Source organism: Rhinopithecus roxellana, chromosome 4 (genome assembly GCF_007565055.1).
Source record: "Rhinopithecus roxellana isolate Shanxi Qingling chromosome 4, ASM756505v1, whole genome shotgun sequence".
NCBI classification, from domain to species: Eukaryota; Metazoa; Chordata; class Mammalia; order Primates; family Cercopithecidae; genus Rhinopithecus; species Rhinopithecus roxellana.
This window is the reverse complement of record NC_044552.1, coordinates 34,136,564-34,151,181: the sequence shown is the minus strand read 5'-3', so window position 1 is coordinate 34,151,181 and position 14,618 is coordinate 34,136,564.

The following is a 14,618-nucleotide window of genomic DNA, read 5'->3' as shown; positions in this document are numbered from 1 at the left end:
CTTGTGTACATTTTGTTGGTTGATTCTAATGGAGGAGAACAGAGGTCAGTCCTAGGGTCCCTAGACTCTGGCAATGTCTACAGAGCTTTTTGAGAGCCCAGATGGATGAGGGTCCACCTACTAGGTAGGCCACCCAGAGTGAATCACCTAAACACCTTGATGGGCCTCACCTTATCTGTAAAATAGAAATAATTACCACACCCACTTCTTAGGGTGGGTGGGAAGATGAAATGTGTTAAAGCAGAAAATGCTTAGCATAGAATCAGCATTCAAGTGTTCACCATTTGATGATGATGATGATGATGATGATGACAACGATGATATCATCTACATTTGAAGTAATGAAGAGTGAGAATTATTTGAGCTAAAGTCAAGTCTTTCAGCTTCTGAGAAGTTCACAGAAAAATAAAGGCTTGGGAACAAACTTGTGAAAGATTCTAAACTCAGGTCCCCATTTAGTTCAGGTGGAAGAAGACATCACGGGATGGTGACAGCTCTGCCTATGGTGATGTTAAAGGTAGCCAAATTTGGGGAAAGAAGAAAGCCTGTGAGGCAGAATTCTGAGTTTGAGGTTAATGTCATAACATTACCACAACTTTAAAGGTAATTAATGTCCTCATTTACACAGGAAAACTGAGGCATACGGTGGGGACATGCTTTGCTTGAGGTTAATGAGAAGGTTGGTGGGGTCTTTTGCCTTGAATAGAGAAAGTAGAAATACCTTGTTCTTGGAAAACTAATAGGATAATGAGGGAATGTGTGGCCTTGTTATAAGGAAGCCCCAGTCTGAGAGGAGACACAGCCCCATCCTCAGGAAGCCCCAGTCTGAGAGGAGACACAGCCCCATCCTCAGGAAGCCCCAGTCTGAGAGGAGACACAGCCCTGACTCAGGGAGCCCCAGTCTGAGAGGAGACACAGCCCCATCCTCAGGGAGCCCCAGTCTGAGGGGGGACACAGCTCCCACTTCTTTGGGAGGTCTAGTTTGAAGGAGAAACAGGGCAGATTTTGTTTTTGTCATTTGTCCCCTGCCTACACATCTCTCTCTCCTACTGGAAGAAGATAATTGTGTGTCTTCCTCTGTGCAAACTCTGTCTTGCCTTTGATAGATTGCAGCCTCCCAGAGGACAGAAAGAAACTGTTTATTCAGACTCTGTATGGCGCTCAGCACAGCAGGTGTTCAATGTATACGTATCACCGCTAATGATGTAGCACAATAAATACACTTAGCCCCAATGACAGAAGCCTGATGAACCTGTGCCGGCAAGGCCATTGGCAGTGAGGAAGCTGCTGGGGGTGGGGGGTTACTAAAAAGCCTATCATGATCAGAGAGGAGGAATGCAGGGGCAGCGGGGAAGGGGGAGATCCTTTCTCCTCTGTATCCCCCATAACAGGTGCCCAGAAAGTGCCCCTGAGCAGGGCTGCATGATCACCTTTGTGGGCCCTAGCCACTTTTGCCTTGGAATGCCTCTTTCTTTATTAAAATTAAAAATTAAAAAAATCTCTCCACTGCTGGTTGGCTTTCTTCTAGGCAAGGAGACCTCCTGCACCCAAACTACACCCAGCCTGATCTTGGATTCAGGAGCGGCCAGGCTGGAGGAAGATTTGATTATTGTTTCCTAGTCACGGCTCTATTCCTGCCCATCTAACCCACAACAGCAGAATTTCCTAAACTAGTGGTGAGGTCCCCAGGAGGTGCTGAGTTCTATGAATATGTTTTACATTTCAGCTTTTTATTTTGGTGGCAATCTAAAATTCATTCTTTACTAAAGCTTCTCCTTGAGAACAGCCAGTCACAACTTAAAGAGAGTGCCCTTAATAAGAACTGTAATGGGAAACGCTGTTTTGAGATTTTACTGTGTGCCTGGCCCTGGTTAAGTGTTTTACAGGATTGACTCAATTAATCCTCACAACTTTGTAAGATTATTCGATTTTACAGGTAAGGAAACTGAGGTATTGAGAGGTCAAGCAACTTGCCCAAGACCACTGGGCCAGAAAGAGGCAAGCCAGGATTGAAGCTGAGGGAACTCCTTAGTCCTACAAAGTGGCTGGACCCCGGAGGCCATGTGCCTACCACTAGCCACCTTGCCAGTAAGTCAAGCTTCTTAAGCCAGCACTTCTCAAGCCGGGGCCTCTTGAAGATACTTCCTTTATAAGGTTCCTGTAACTGGGTGTGGTGGCTCACGCTTGTAATCGCAGCACTTTGGGAGGCCAAGGCAGGCAGATCACGAGGTCAGGAGATGTAGACCATCCTGGCTAACACGGTGAAATCCCGTCTCTACTAAAAATACGAAAACTTAGCCGGGCGTGGTGGTGGGCACCTGTAGTCCCAGCTACTGGGGAGGCTGAGGCAGAAGAATGGCATGAACAGGGGAGGTGGAGCTTGCAGTGAGCCGAGATCACGCCACTGCACTCCAGCCTGGGCGACAGAGCAAGACTCTGTCTCCAAAAAAAAAAAAAAAAGATTCCTGTAATTGTTCCCCTTTGGCAGATCCACCTCTCTCCAATCACAATACCTTGAATCTTTGTTCTTCCCTCTTGAATGTCCTCATTAAGACAACTGGCCCAAGCTGCTGAAATCCTACCACCTACCATTCAAGGCCACAATCGGCACCACCTGCTCCAAGAAGCGTTCCCTTACCCTAGTTGGTGGGGGAGTCTTCCATAGAATTCCCATAACACTTTATCACTTCCTCTGCTCTCTGCCTTGAGAACAGTGTCATCTGGGAGGGGCTAGGGCATGCCTGGACTGGGATTCCAACTCTGCCTTTTGTCATAAGTTATTGAACAAGGTGTGGAAGCTTCCTAGGCTTCAATTTCTCCACTTATAAAATGGGTAGATGGTATTGCATTAGTGAATGGTTTAAATGAAGTAACGTGTAAAACGCCAGACACCCTGTAGGTACTTCCCTGCTCCCTTGGATTGCTCCTCTCCAGGTATGTGCTTGTAAGCTCCTCCTGAGAAGAGGGAAGATGTCCCATTCAGCTCTTTCCACCACCCCGTGTCTGCATGCCCATGTGGGGCTGGTGCTTGACAGAAGCCTAACTGAATGGTTGAATCATTGCTGCTGAGTAAAGCAGGTCCCCATGGGGTGAGGTGGAGGGGGTGCAGGAAGGAGGAAGGGCTTGACTGCAATGTTCCAGCTCTTGACAGCAAACAAAGTCACCAGGGAGGAGACTGGAGGTAAAAAAAAAAAAAAAAAAAAAAAAAAAAAAAAAAAAAAAAAAAAAAAAATGAAGAAGACAGAGGCAGGAGGAAATGGAGAAGTAAAAAATTGCAAAGCAGGGAAAAAGAAGCCCTATTTGGACTTGAGGACTGAGAGGGAGACTGGGCAGGGTGGACTGAACTGCTAGGGTTTTCTGAGTCTTCACTGCTCCTTGCCCACATTTAGTCAAACCAGGGCTAGAAATAAACTTGAATTGATGACCCCCATCCAGCCTAATTGCCCAGATGAGGAATCTGAGGCACAAAGAGAAGTGGCTTGTCGAGGTTCAAGGCTGGGTCAGTGCAGGGACCGAGCTTATGGAACTCCTATGCATGCTCTTCCTGCTGTATCCGGTTGTAAGAGAGAGTCAGGATACTCCCATTCCCACCCGAAGAAAGACAATATTAGGAATGCAGAGAGCAAATCCCAGGGTAATGGAGCCTGGTGTTTGCAATAAAAATTTAAATGTGCTGTCCTGGTGGCAACAGCGGCTTTTATCTGATCGGCCTGTCAGCTCTTTAGAAGGCTGGGTTCTGTAAATGGCAAAACCAAATTGAATTCATATTTACTGCTCTTGAGTCTGTGGGTTTGTTGTTTCCAATGGATTAATCTCTCTTGTCTGTCTCTGTCTCTTTCTCCCTTCTCCTTCTCCCCCTTCTTTCCCTTCTTCATTTTCCTATACTTCCAAGTGCCTTAATTATCCAATAACTCATTGAGAAAGCTGAAAAGAGAGAAGGACTACCTATCTGTGCTAGTTATTTTTCATTTATTTGCTCCTCCAAATAAACTCTCCACCTTTAACTGCCCTGCTCTGTGCCCGGGTAGGCTGACCTGTACGGACAACTGCATGCACGTTTCCTTACCCCTTAGCCTCTCACTGGGTTTGACCACTGGGAGGCGTCGGCAGGTGGTGAGAGGGTGGAGAAAGAGACAGGCTAATTCCCTTGGCCAGCTTCCTCCCAGTGTGAGGTTATCAGTGAGCTGTGTCTGTCTACTTAGGGCTACATCCCCCTGTTGGACAAGTCTTCTCCCATGGCTATGCCCTGGCTGGGTTCTAGAAACTGCCCTCTATCTTTGTCCCTTTACGCTAGGGGTAGAAGGCTGAGTAGCTCCCCTCTGTTGCCACCCCCTGGGTGCTACACCACCTCTTCTTGGTTCCCCCACCCTGCCCACATCTCTCTAAATGGTCCCTTCATCAAACATCCTTCAGCTACTGCTTAGATTCTCTCATCTGTTTCCTCTCAAGCCCCTGACTGATAATGTGTCTCTACCTCTTCTCCCCAGAACTGCCAGGACACAGGTGAGCAATAAACAAAGCCGCAGGCAGGGAGACTCTGCTCCATTTGCCTTTTGCAAAGTGGGAGGAAGGATCCAGGGCCTGGATGATACCTGGTCTTGAGGGAAGCATTTGTAGCATGTGCGTGGGGATAGAGATGGCATATAGGCCTAGCCTCTCTTTGCCCTCAAAGGCCCTGGAAGTCCGGATCCGTACTCATCCTGACCCTTTTGCGGCTGCTTGGTAAATACTTCAGAGCTGGCTAATGCTTGTGAGATAGGGCAGCCTATTGTGGGAATCCCCCAAATGGGCCTTTCCCTATTGCAGCTGTTTTCTATGAATTATGTTTACTGAAATAATTTGTGGGGGCTCAAAAACAGTAAAGGTAGTCACAGCTGAAAAGTCATCTTGTTTCTGTGCATCTTGGTTTCCTATAAGTCCAGGTTGGTCAACAGGTGAGGATTCTGTCCCAAGGCCAAGGAAAGACCAGACCTTGCCGGTACAACGTGAGATCCCTTTGTAACTTGTTCTCCACTGCAGCAGCCCTGCCTGACCGCCCACAAACAGGCAAATGAAACACAAATGCCCTTCAGGAAGGAAATTTGATTTTCTAAATTATTTTTGTTTTAATAATAAGAGGGGTTATTAGGAGCCCAAGATTAAATATGCTATGCGTAATGTTACACCACACACATAATAACAGGGCAGGGTGATAACCGCAGGCCTGTGTAATGAGACTCTCCACAGAGCAGCCTGAGGACATGATGCTCAAGAGACGCAACCTAGCAAGGCCCTGCTGAGGCCCAGCTCTGCACAACCAGGAGGGGTGTTCAGGGAGACCAGGCCCTCAGCAGGGCCCCATGCAGTGAGGAGAGGTGGCTGTGAGGAAACAGGAGGACGTTGCTCATGTTAGCCTCAGACCCAGGAGGCAGAAATTTGGGCTTATCCTTGGTATACAGAAAGAAGATATTGCCCTGTCTGATGGAGCCCCAGTCTGAGGGGAAACAGAGTCCCATCCTCAGGGAGCCCCAGTCTGAGAGGAGACCCAGCCGTGTCCTCAGGGAGCCGCAGGCTGAGGGGAGACCAAGCCCTGTTCTCAGGGAGGCCCAGTCTGAGGGGAGACTCAGCCCTCTCCTCAAGGAGCCCCAGTCTGAGGGGAAACAGCCCGACTCAGGGAGCCCCAGTCTGAGGGGAGATACAACCCTGTCCTCACGGAGCACCAGACTGAGGGAAGATGCAGATCCATCCTCAGGGAGCCCCAGTCTGAGGGGAGATGGGGCCCTGTCCTCAGGGAGCCCCAGCTCCATCCTCAGAGGGTCTCAGTCTGAGGGGAGACTCAGCCCTGTCCTCTAGGAGCCCCAGTCTGCTGAAGGAAATACAACCCCTACCTGCAGTAACTTTCAAGTCTTGTGTCAGCCTGTAATTATGGAGTCTAGCCGCAGTGACCTTTGATGCTACCTAGCCTAGCCTTTGCCTACCCTCTATCCTGTGTAGGTTGAAAAAGAAAAGCCTATTTTAATTTTCACCTGGGCCAACCGTAAAGAGGAGGGTAAATCACAGAGTGAACATTCCCCAGCCAAATGGAAATGAGTTTAGGATTATCTGCCACTTTGCATTATTTACCCCACTGCTCCCTTCATTAGCCCCGTCCTAGAGAGGCTCCTGCACTGAGGTTGCCCCTGGATGGACACTAGTAAAAGGCCGAGGCCCTTGGAGGGCAGAGGGTGCTGGTGTGTTAGTGAACTGGGGTGCTCTGTGATTCAGAGCCGGAGGGAGTAAGGGGTTGAGATAACAAGGCCTGGAACCTGGCATTTGGATCTGCTAGGGAAGACCTTGGGTGAGGGAGAAAGGCCCGGCAAGGCCCTGGTGACTGGAAATGCATTCCTGGGCATTCTCCACCTTCACCCTCTGGGTGAGAAGTTTCCATCCAGGAACTCTGGTCTCCATCCAGGTTCCTAGGGTTGGAACCTTGCTTGAGAATTAAAGATGCTTGAAACATGGGCAGTGTTGGGGGTCAGGGCAGTTTAGACAAAAAATCTTCAAAGTCATGACTGATTCAAAGCAAAAATCTCATTGTGTGACACGAGAGCCCCCACGTACTCACACCTGTAGGCTGGAGTGGAGGCTGATAGGCAGGGAGAGGAGGAGCAGCCTAAGGTCTAAACTGACGCTGAGAGCTGCCAGCCTGTGGGTTGTCTGTGTCCCCAAAGCAGGGACAGATCACAGGCAACCATGAAGATTAATGCATTCGAAGTTGACAACACAGCAGGAAAATAGCATTTGTTTCCATCAAAGCTGAACAAACAAGCTGTGCTCCCTCTCCCTTCCTCAGGCGGACTCACTCATATCCAGGCCCCTACTGGTGAAACCCAGCCCTCCTTTACCCACACAGCCCTCCATCAAGAGACACACCCATTCACTCACCTCCATTCATGTGAGGCCCCCTCACTCACACGGCCTCAGGAGCACTCAGTCACACACGCCCACTATTGCACAGATCTTCCTCACACACACACACCTCTCCATTCACATTCCAGCCTCCGCGTTCACACCCCTCACCCCATCCGTGCATAGGCCTCCCTCCATTCATGCACAGACACTCATTCACACATTGGCTCACACTTGTCTCAAGATAACAGACGGCGAGTGCCGCACAGCCCAGGTCGTGAATACCCTGGATAGAAGACGTTTTCCATTAAACTATTATTACCAATCATTGGTATGTGAACTGAGGTCTCCTTCCTCTGAAAGTTGCTGGGGTTTGTTAGTTATTAACAAGAACGTGCATGGTTTTTAGATTATTTTTTATTTCCCTGCATCTCACGTTTCTACAGTGGCCCAGGCTCAGCTAGTTGGTCCCTTATATAATGACAGTTATAATTAAGAAGTTTGCTTTGAGCTGGATTCCCCAGAAATGGAACAGTGATTTGAAATAAGGATTTGAATGTAAGTAGTTTATTTGGGTAATGATTGCAGGAAATGAGGGAACAGAAGTGGGGAAATGAGATGGGGAAAGGAAGGAGGCCCATATACAGTGCATTAATGAGCAGGTGACTGGGAAGGGCAACTGAGGCTCGGTCCTCCTAGGGGCTTCTAGAAGACTATGTAGAATGTGCCTTGGAGTTGTCCCACCCAGGAGGTGAGGAGGTTGAGGCATTTATCCTCTATTTCCCTCACTAGCATTGGTTGGGGACTGTTCTCTGGGGGCAATAATTCTTTAGCACACTCAGCCTGCCCCAGAGTTGCAAGCATGCATTTGCATTGAACCAGAGGACACAGGGTGTCAGAGGGGTCAAGGGCTACTGTGTCTGTTCATGCTGGAGCATCCATCCATCCATTCATTCATTCATTTATTCATTCATTCACTCATTCTCTCCTCAAACATATCCCGGGTGCCTACTCAGTGCCAGGTACTGGGTTTGCTACCATTGACTCAGAGCTGAGCAACATACAGTCCCTGCCAAGAAGGGGTTCCCAGGTGCACAAGGGTAGAAGGCAGGCAAACACATAATTATGTTGCCACACAATAAAAGCTATCACAGACGTGCTAACACGGAGGCATAATGCTGTCATTGCGAACAGAGGGGAAGCGGTTCTGAGCTTAATAACTTACTTATGATAACAATTGCTTATCTTGCACAATAGAAGTTTAAAAAGAGCCTAATGGGCTCATTCTGCCCTTTTGATGTTTTAGACGTTATTTTGTCTTTTTTTTTCCTGTTGTCTGTGTTACCAGACTGCTGTTTTTACCGGGTTTATGAAGAAGTTTGGAGATTCAGGATGTGGCTCCTGTCCCCAAGGTTTTGTTTGGGGAAAGAACAGGGAATGTTCTTGCCTATCTTGTGTGGGTGTCTTTCTGCAGCCACTAAGCTAGAACCTTCTGAGAGCGGGAGGCTCACTCGGGGATTCTCTCTCCCTTTCTCTCTTTTCCCCCTACCTTCAAATTAGAAACCGTGACTCCAAGGTCAAACTAGGAGGTTCCTGAAGTCAAAGGCTGTGCCTCCCCTGTCAGACTGGGATCTCTGTGGAGCAGGGGCCCTCTCCTACCCCAACACACACTCATTGAGCCTGCTTCTGCTGTCTCTTCTCATGATTCTAGAAGAATCTCTATACAGGGTGGCTTTGGAAAGGAGGTTTTAAAAATCAACTCACTGATGCTACCTCTTAGATGAAACCTCAGAATGCCACTTCCTGAGAGTCTGTGGGCACCCTGCAGGGAGGTGGATGTGCTGGAGACAGCAGGGCAGGGATAGAGGCTTCACACTGGAGCTGGCACATGGTGCTGGCAGCATTCACCCCCGGCAACTCCCAAATCAGAAAAGCAGCATGTTTCTGGGCTTGTATGCCCCGGTCCAAGTGGAACTCAAGTTTCCTTTCCCCACCCCTTTCTCCAGAGCTGGTCCCTCCAGGGCTCACCTTGAGTGGTGTGATTTATGGGGAGCAGTGGGGCTTTGGGAGGGGAAATCTGGAAAGAAGTTGCAGGCGGCTGCCTCTCCCTGGCAGATCCCAACCCCTCCCACTCTTATTAATTCACACTTTCCAGGCCTGGAGCACCCTGGAGGGGCCATTTCTTTTTACCTGATGCAGAGACAGGCATCTTACTTGATTTGCAGGCTCTAGGGGCGGGTGGCTCCTCGGCTGGTTGCTAAGGTATCTTTTAAATGGAAATCAGGGTGGAGAGATATCACATACATCGTGCCAGCCATCTGCTAACTGTTGCCTCTTCTGTCTGGAACAGCTCGAGGTGGTTCTGACTGGGAGGCAGAGCCCAGGGAGGGGAGTGAAGGGAGGAAGCCTCTGGCTACAGGGGAAGCCTGTGGTCAAGCCAAGGAACAAGAACTTTCCTTTTCTGCCACCGTGTTCATTATTTTTCCACTCTCTGTCATCATCTTTGTTTCTCCCTTTTGTTTTAATGTAAAATCACATCCAAAGGCTTTTATTACAAACCAAGAGCCTAGTTCCACAACTTTGTATTTATTATTGCCAGTATGTATTTCTGAACACGTGTATGTGTGTGAGAGAGACTCACTATTATCAGGGCCTGACAGGTGGGTCTTTCTGGGCCAATTAGGCCTCTCTACTTCCGAGAATGCCAGCGTCCCTTCCAGGCCTGACCCCAGGCAGGAAACACAAGTGCCAGCATGTAGCCAAGCAGCTGGTTCGCCACCAGTTACTAAGCAAACCCATAGTGGAGACAGCCAGTCTCTCTGCACGCCAGGCCCATGGAAGCCTCCAGAGGGGCTTCCTTTACTCTAAGCATGGCCTGGAGCCAGATGATCTTGGTTTAAATTGTGATTCTGTCCAGGGTAGCTAGGGGAGTTTAGACAGGCGCAAACCTCTTTTAACCTCACTTCCTAGTAGATAAAATGGGGATGACAATATTCAGGGCCACAAGGTAGGGTGGGGCAAAGTGCTCACTGCATGAGATTGCTCAGATGAGGGAACCCTGCCAGAGGCCAGCAGGAACACCTCTTTCTGCCTGCACAAGGGTACCTTGTGCAATTATGGTGGCACTCACCTTGTAGGGTTGTGAAGACTGCATGAAGAAACCCAGTCAAGGAAGGGAGGAGATACTGTTTCTATCCTGGATAAATGCCCAAGACTGGACTGCTTTTCTGGAATGCTGTAGGTTCATTCTGGGGACTGATTTTCTTCTCCCTGCTCTCCTGTATCTACCGCTGTTTGCCACCCTGCCTCCCCCCAGAGCAGGCTCATAGACATTCTGGGCAGACAAGCTCTCGCTCCTTTGCAGATGGATTCCTCCTATGAAGGCTGATTCTGACATTTGATACCAGCATCCATTTCAGCCTCGCTTCTGATCCCCACACACCTCTCTCAGTTTTGCCCACAAATAATCTCACTGCCCCTCCTGCCCACTTTCATTTATCTCTTTGCTCCTGGTCTGAGCCCTTTTCCCTAACTGCCATGTGGCTATGAGCTTCTGAATGTTCTGTTGTGAGCCCAGATGGAGGATATCCTTCCTCCCCTCCACCACCTACACCACCCTAAGATACTTAGAGGGAACTAGGCCTGGAGTTCTTCTTTCCAGCATTTGTCCAAATTCTGGCCTCAAAGAGAAAGGCCTTGCACCCTAGATATACACTAATTACACATATTCATCCAGTCCCCTTGTCTCCCTCCCAACTTGGGATTTTAACCGCCTTTTGTTTGGCTGTTAGAACAATATATTAAGTGACAGTTCTCAGAATACAATTTTAATTAAGATTCAATAGTCACTTCTCTGTCAGTAATCTTCCATGCTGATTACTTAAAATATATTTACCCAGCTCTATTATGTCACAGATTTGAATTCATTAGACGTTTGTTAATCCTCCACAAACTTTTTGAAAAATGTGGTTTGTTTAGCATAATTTACAAGGACACAACTGTTTGAAACAATGGGCTCTGTGCCTCTGAGCTCCAGGATATGCATCTGGAAGTGTCTGGGCCTTCTTTGCTTGCTGTTGCCATTGCTGTCTCTACCAGAGGGCAGGCGACACAGCCAGGGGTGGAAAGGCGTAAAGGATGGCGGAGGCAGTCCATCTATATTGCACAGATGCAGTCCCTATGGGTCAGGCTTCCAGAATGCAGAGCTGGCGGGAGGGGGTGGGAGAGAGGATCTGGAGAGACAGTGGAAGATATTCAGCACAGGCCATGAATAGCCTCAGCCCCGGGCCCGGGGCACCTGACAAATATCATTTCCTGTGTGCCAGGACTTGAAAATGTTGGGAAGTGCTGTCTAGACTTAGAACACTGCCACATTTATTGATAAGGGCTCATAAGAGAGATGGCCTTTCTCATGGGGCCATGGAACACTACCCCCGGCCACACACACACACTCAACCACCTCTTGATTAATTAGCAAGGGACATCCTGGGATGTGGCTGTGGCTGTTCGTGTGCTCCCATTAGTATAGAGAATACCACTCAACTATATTTGAGCAGGTGCCATAGCCAAAAAAAGTCATCCTTCTTCGTTCTGTGACCACAATGAGTCATAGGGAGGTGTAACTAGAAAACTCAAGACTCAGTGCAAATGGAGAAGATCCTCATTTTGTTCTATGAGGCCCCAGCAAGTAGAGACCAAGAAGGCCAGAACACATTAGAGCACAGAGCAAGTTGGAAAGGTGGCAGGTGGAAAGCTTCCATGTATCAACACCTGTGACTTGGTGGGGTCTGGGTAAGGTGAAGCTGGTCTACCTTAGGTAGGAGCTTGGTGAGAACAGGGACTGGCAGGGTCGGCAGGTGCTCATGGGGAGCCCAGGGCAGAGCTGTGTGGAACTTTGGCCAAGACTTTTAATGAAGGTGCCCATGATGGAAAAAAACACATATCCTACAGAACAGAGGTCAGCAAACTCTTTCGTAAAGGACAAGATAGTAAATGTTTTAGGCTTTGGTGGCCACATGTTATATGCAGCAATGGCTCACCTCTGCCACGGCGGCACAAAGGAAGCCACAGGCAGTAGGTAAACACATAAGCATGGCTGTGTTCTAATAAAATTTTATTTACAAAAACAGATGACAGGATATATTTGGTCTGTGAGTTACAGTTCACAGCACTACCCAGTATGGTAGCCAATAGCCACATATGGCTAGTGAGCATTTGAAATGTGCTCTGAGGGTAAAATACACACCAGATTTTGAAGACTTTGTAAAATAAAAAAGTTAGCCATCTCATTAATAATTATATTGATGATATGTTGAAATAATATTTTGGATATAGCTAGTTATATAAAATATGTTATCAAAGTTAATTTCACCTGTTTCTTTTTACTTTATAAAAAAAACATGGGCACTAGAAAATTTGAAGTCACATTTTTGGCTCACATCATATTTCTACTTTACAGTGATGCTCCCTCCAGATGAAATATAGGGCAAGCCTCTGGCCCTTGAAGGGTCTCGGGTAGGAGATTTACCCTTAAAGAGGAACAATAATGGAATTCAAATATGCATAATAAAGTGTATGATAGGAATAGATTTTTAATATATTACATATCTTTAAAAAAAAAAAGCTATTACAGGAGGCCAAAGCAGGCGGATCACGAGGTCAGGAGATCGAGACCAACCTGGCTAACATGGTGAAACCCCATCTCTACTAAAAATACAAAAAATTAGCCGGGCGTGGTAGTGGGTGTCTGTAGTTCCAGCTACTCTGGAGCTGAGTCCAGGAGAATAGCGTGAACCCAGGAGGCGGAGCTTGCAGTGAACTGAGATAGCACCACTGCACTCCAGCCTGGGCGACAGAGAAAGACTCCGTCTCAAAAAAATAAAAAAATAAAAAATAAAATAAGCTAGTTTTTTCTGCATTTGTGCTCCTCAAACAGGGAGCTATGGAGCTCTACTTCCACAAGATATTGGCCAGGGGAGGTGGCTCATGCCTGTAAATCCAACATTTGGGAAGGCTGAAGCCAGGAGTTCGAGACCAGCCTGGGCAACATAGCAAAATCTGACTCTACAAAAATAGAAATAAAAATAAAAATAATTAGCCAGGCATGACGGCACGTGCCTGTAGTTACTAGGAGTTCAATGTGGGAGAATCACTTTAGCCCAGGAGTTTCAGGCTGTCATGAATTAGGATTGTGCCACTGCACTACAGCCTGGGTGACAGAGCAAGAATCTCTCTCTCTCTCTCTCTCTCTCTCTCTCTCTCTCTCTCTCTCTCTCTATATATATATATATATATATATATATATATATAATCTCTCTGTCTCTTTATATATATATATATATATACACACACACACACACATATAACTGTTGCTTTAAAAAGGGATGTCTTTATAGTAAAAAGAAATAGGAGTAATGCAAAATTAAACATTAATTTAGTGTTTCACTGCAGCAGAATTTCTCAATTCTTCTAAAGTTGCTCCTGCGCATAGAGCTATTGTGAGAGAAAGCAAGAGTAGGCAATGCTTCCCCAACTTACTGGCCTTGGAAGCCATTTTTGCAGAACTGTAATTAGTACATCTAGAAGGCAATTTGAGGGGCTGGGCATGGTGGTTCACACTTGTAATGCCAGCACTTTGGGAGACCGAGGTGGGTGGATCACCTGAGGTTAGGAGTTTGAGAACAGCCTGGCCAACATGGTGAAACCCCATCTCTACTAAAAATACAAAAAATTAGCTGGGCATGGTGGCATGTGCCTGTAGGCCCAACTACTTGGGAGGCTGAGGCAGGAGAATCACTGGAACCACGGAGGTGGAGGTTGCAGTGAGCCGAGACTGCGCCACTGCACTCCCCTGGGAGATGGAGTGAGACTCTGTCTCAAAAAAAAGAAAAAAAAAAGGCAATTTGAGAAATGCTGGTCTGCATAGTGCTACACAATCAGTGTGCATGATTTTCCAAAAGTCCACCTCGACTGGTTATCATTTGTTCTTTTGCTCTAGCAGTAAAGCCCCAAGAAGCACTACATCAATAAGGCCACATTTAGTACAACATAGGATAGTGATGAAACTGTTGAGATTTGGAGGCACAAAGACCTGAGTCAGATTTCTGTTCCTTTCTTTCTTACATAGTCATTCTTGTAAAAGTACCTACTATGTGCCAGGCAGCACTTTAGGATTTAGGCATGCAGTGGTGAATAAAAAGAGGTCCCTTCTTCTTGGGGCTTTACTGCTAGAGCAAAAGAACAAACTATAAAGAACACAAATAGGTAAAACATAGAGTAGGTTGATAGAGAAGTTTCAAGAAGAAAATACAGAGCAGAGCAGAGGGCTATGCAGTGGGGCGGGGCGGGGATGATCATGGAAGGGCATCTGGGAAGGCCTCTGGGAGAAGGTAACTTGTGAGTAAATATCCAAAGGAGGCTCTGAGGCCATGAGCAATCCTCATCTGTGTATAGATAATCCCTTCCTTCTGAAGGGACTTCCTAGAGTCCAAAAGAGCTGATGTATGTGAGGGTCCAGACAGAGGCTAATTGCTTACAAAGGGTTCAGAATTCACTCCTTTGCCTCCCATCATACCTCCTTCTTCACTTCCCACATTCTCAAAGATTCATGAACTATGTGGATTCTCCTTAGTGAAACAGTTCCCCACTGACCCCGGAGTCTCTCAGCACCAACTCTCTTCTTATCTACAACATCATTCTTAAGGAATGCTGGTTCAATTTAATTTTATGCTAAGCCTAAACCAATTAAGAAG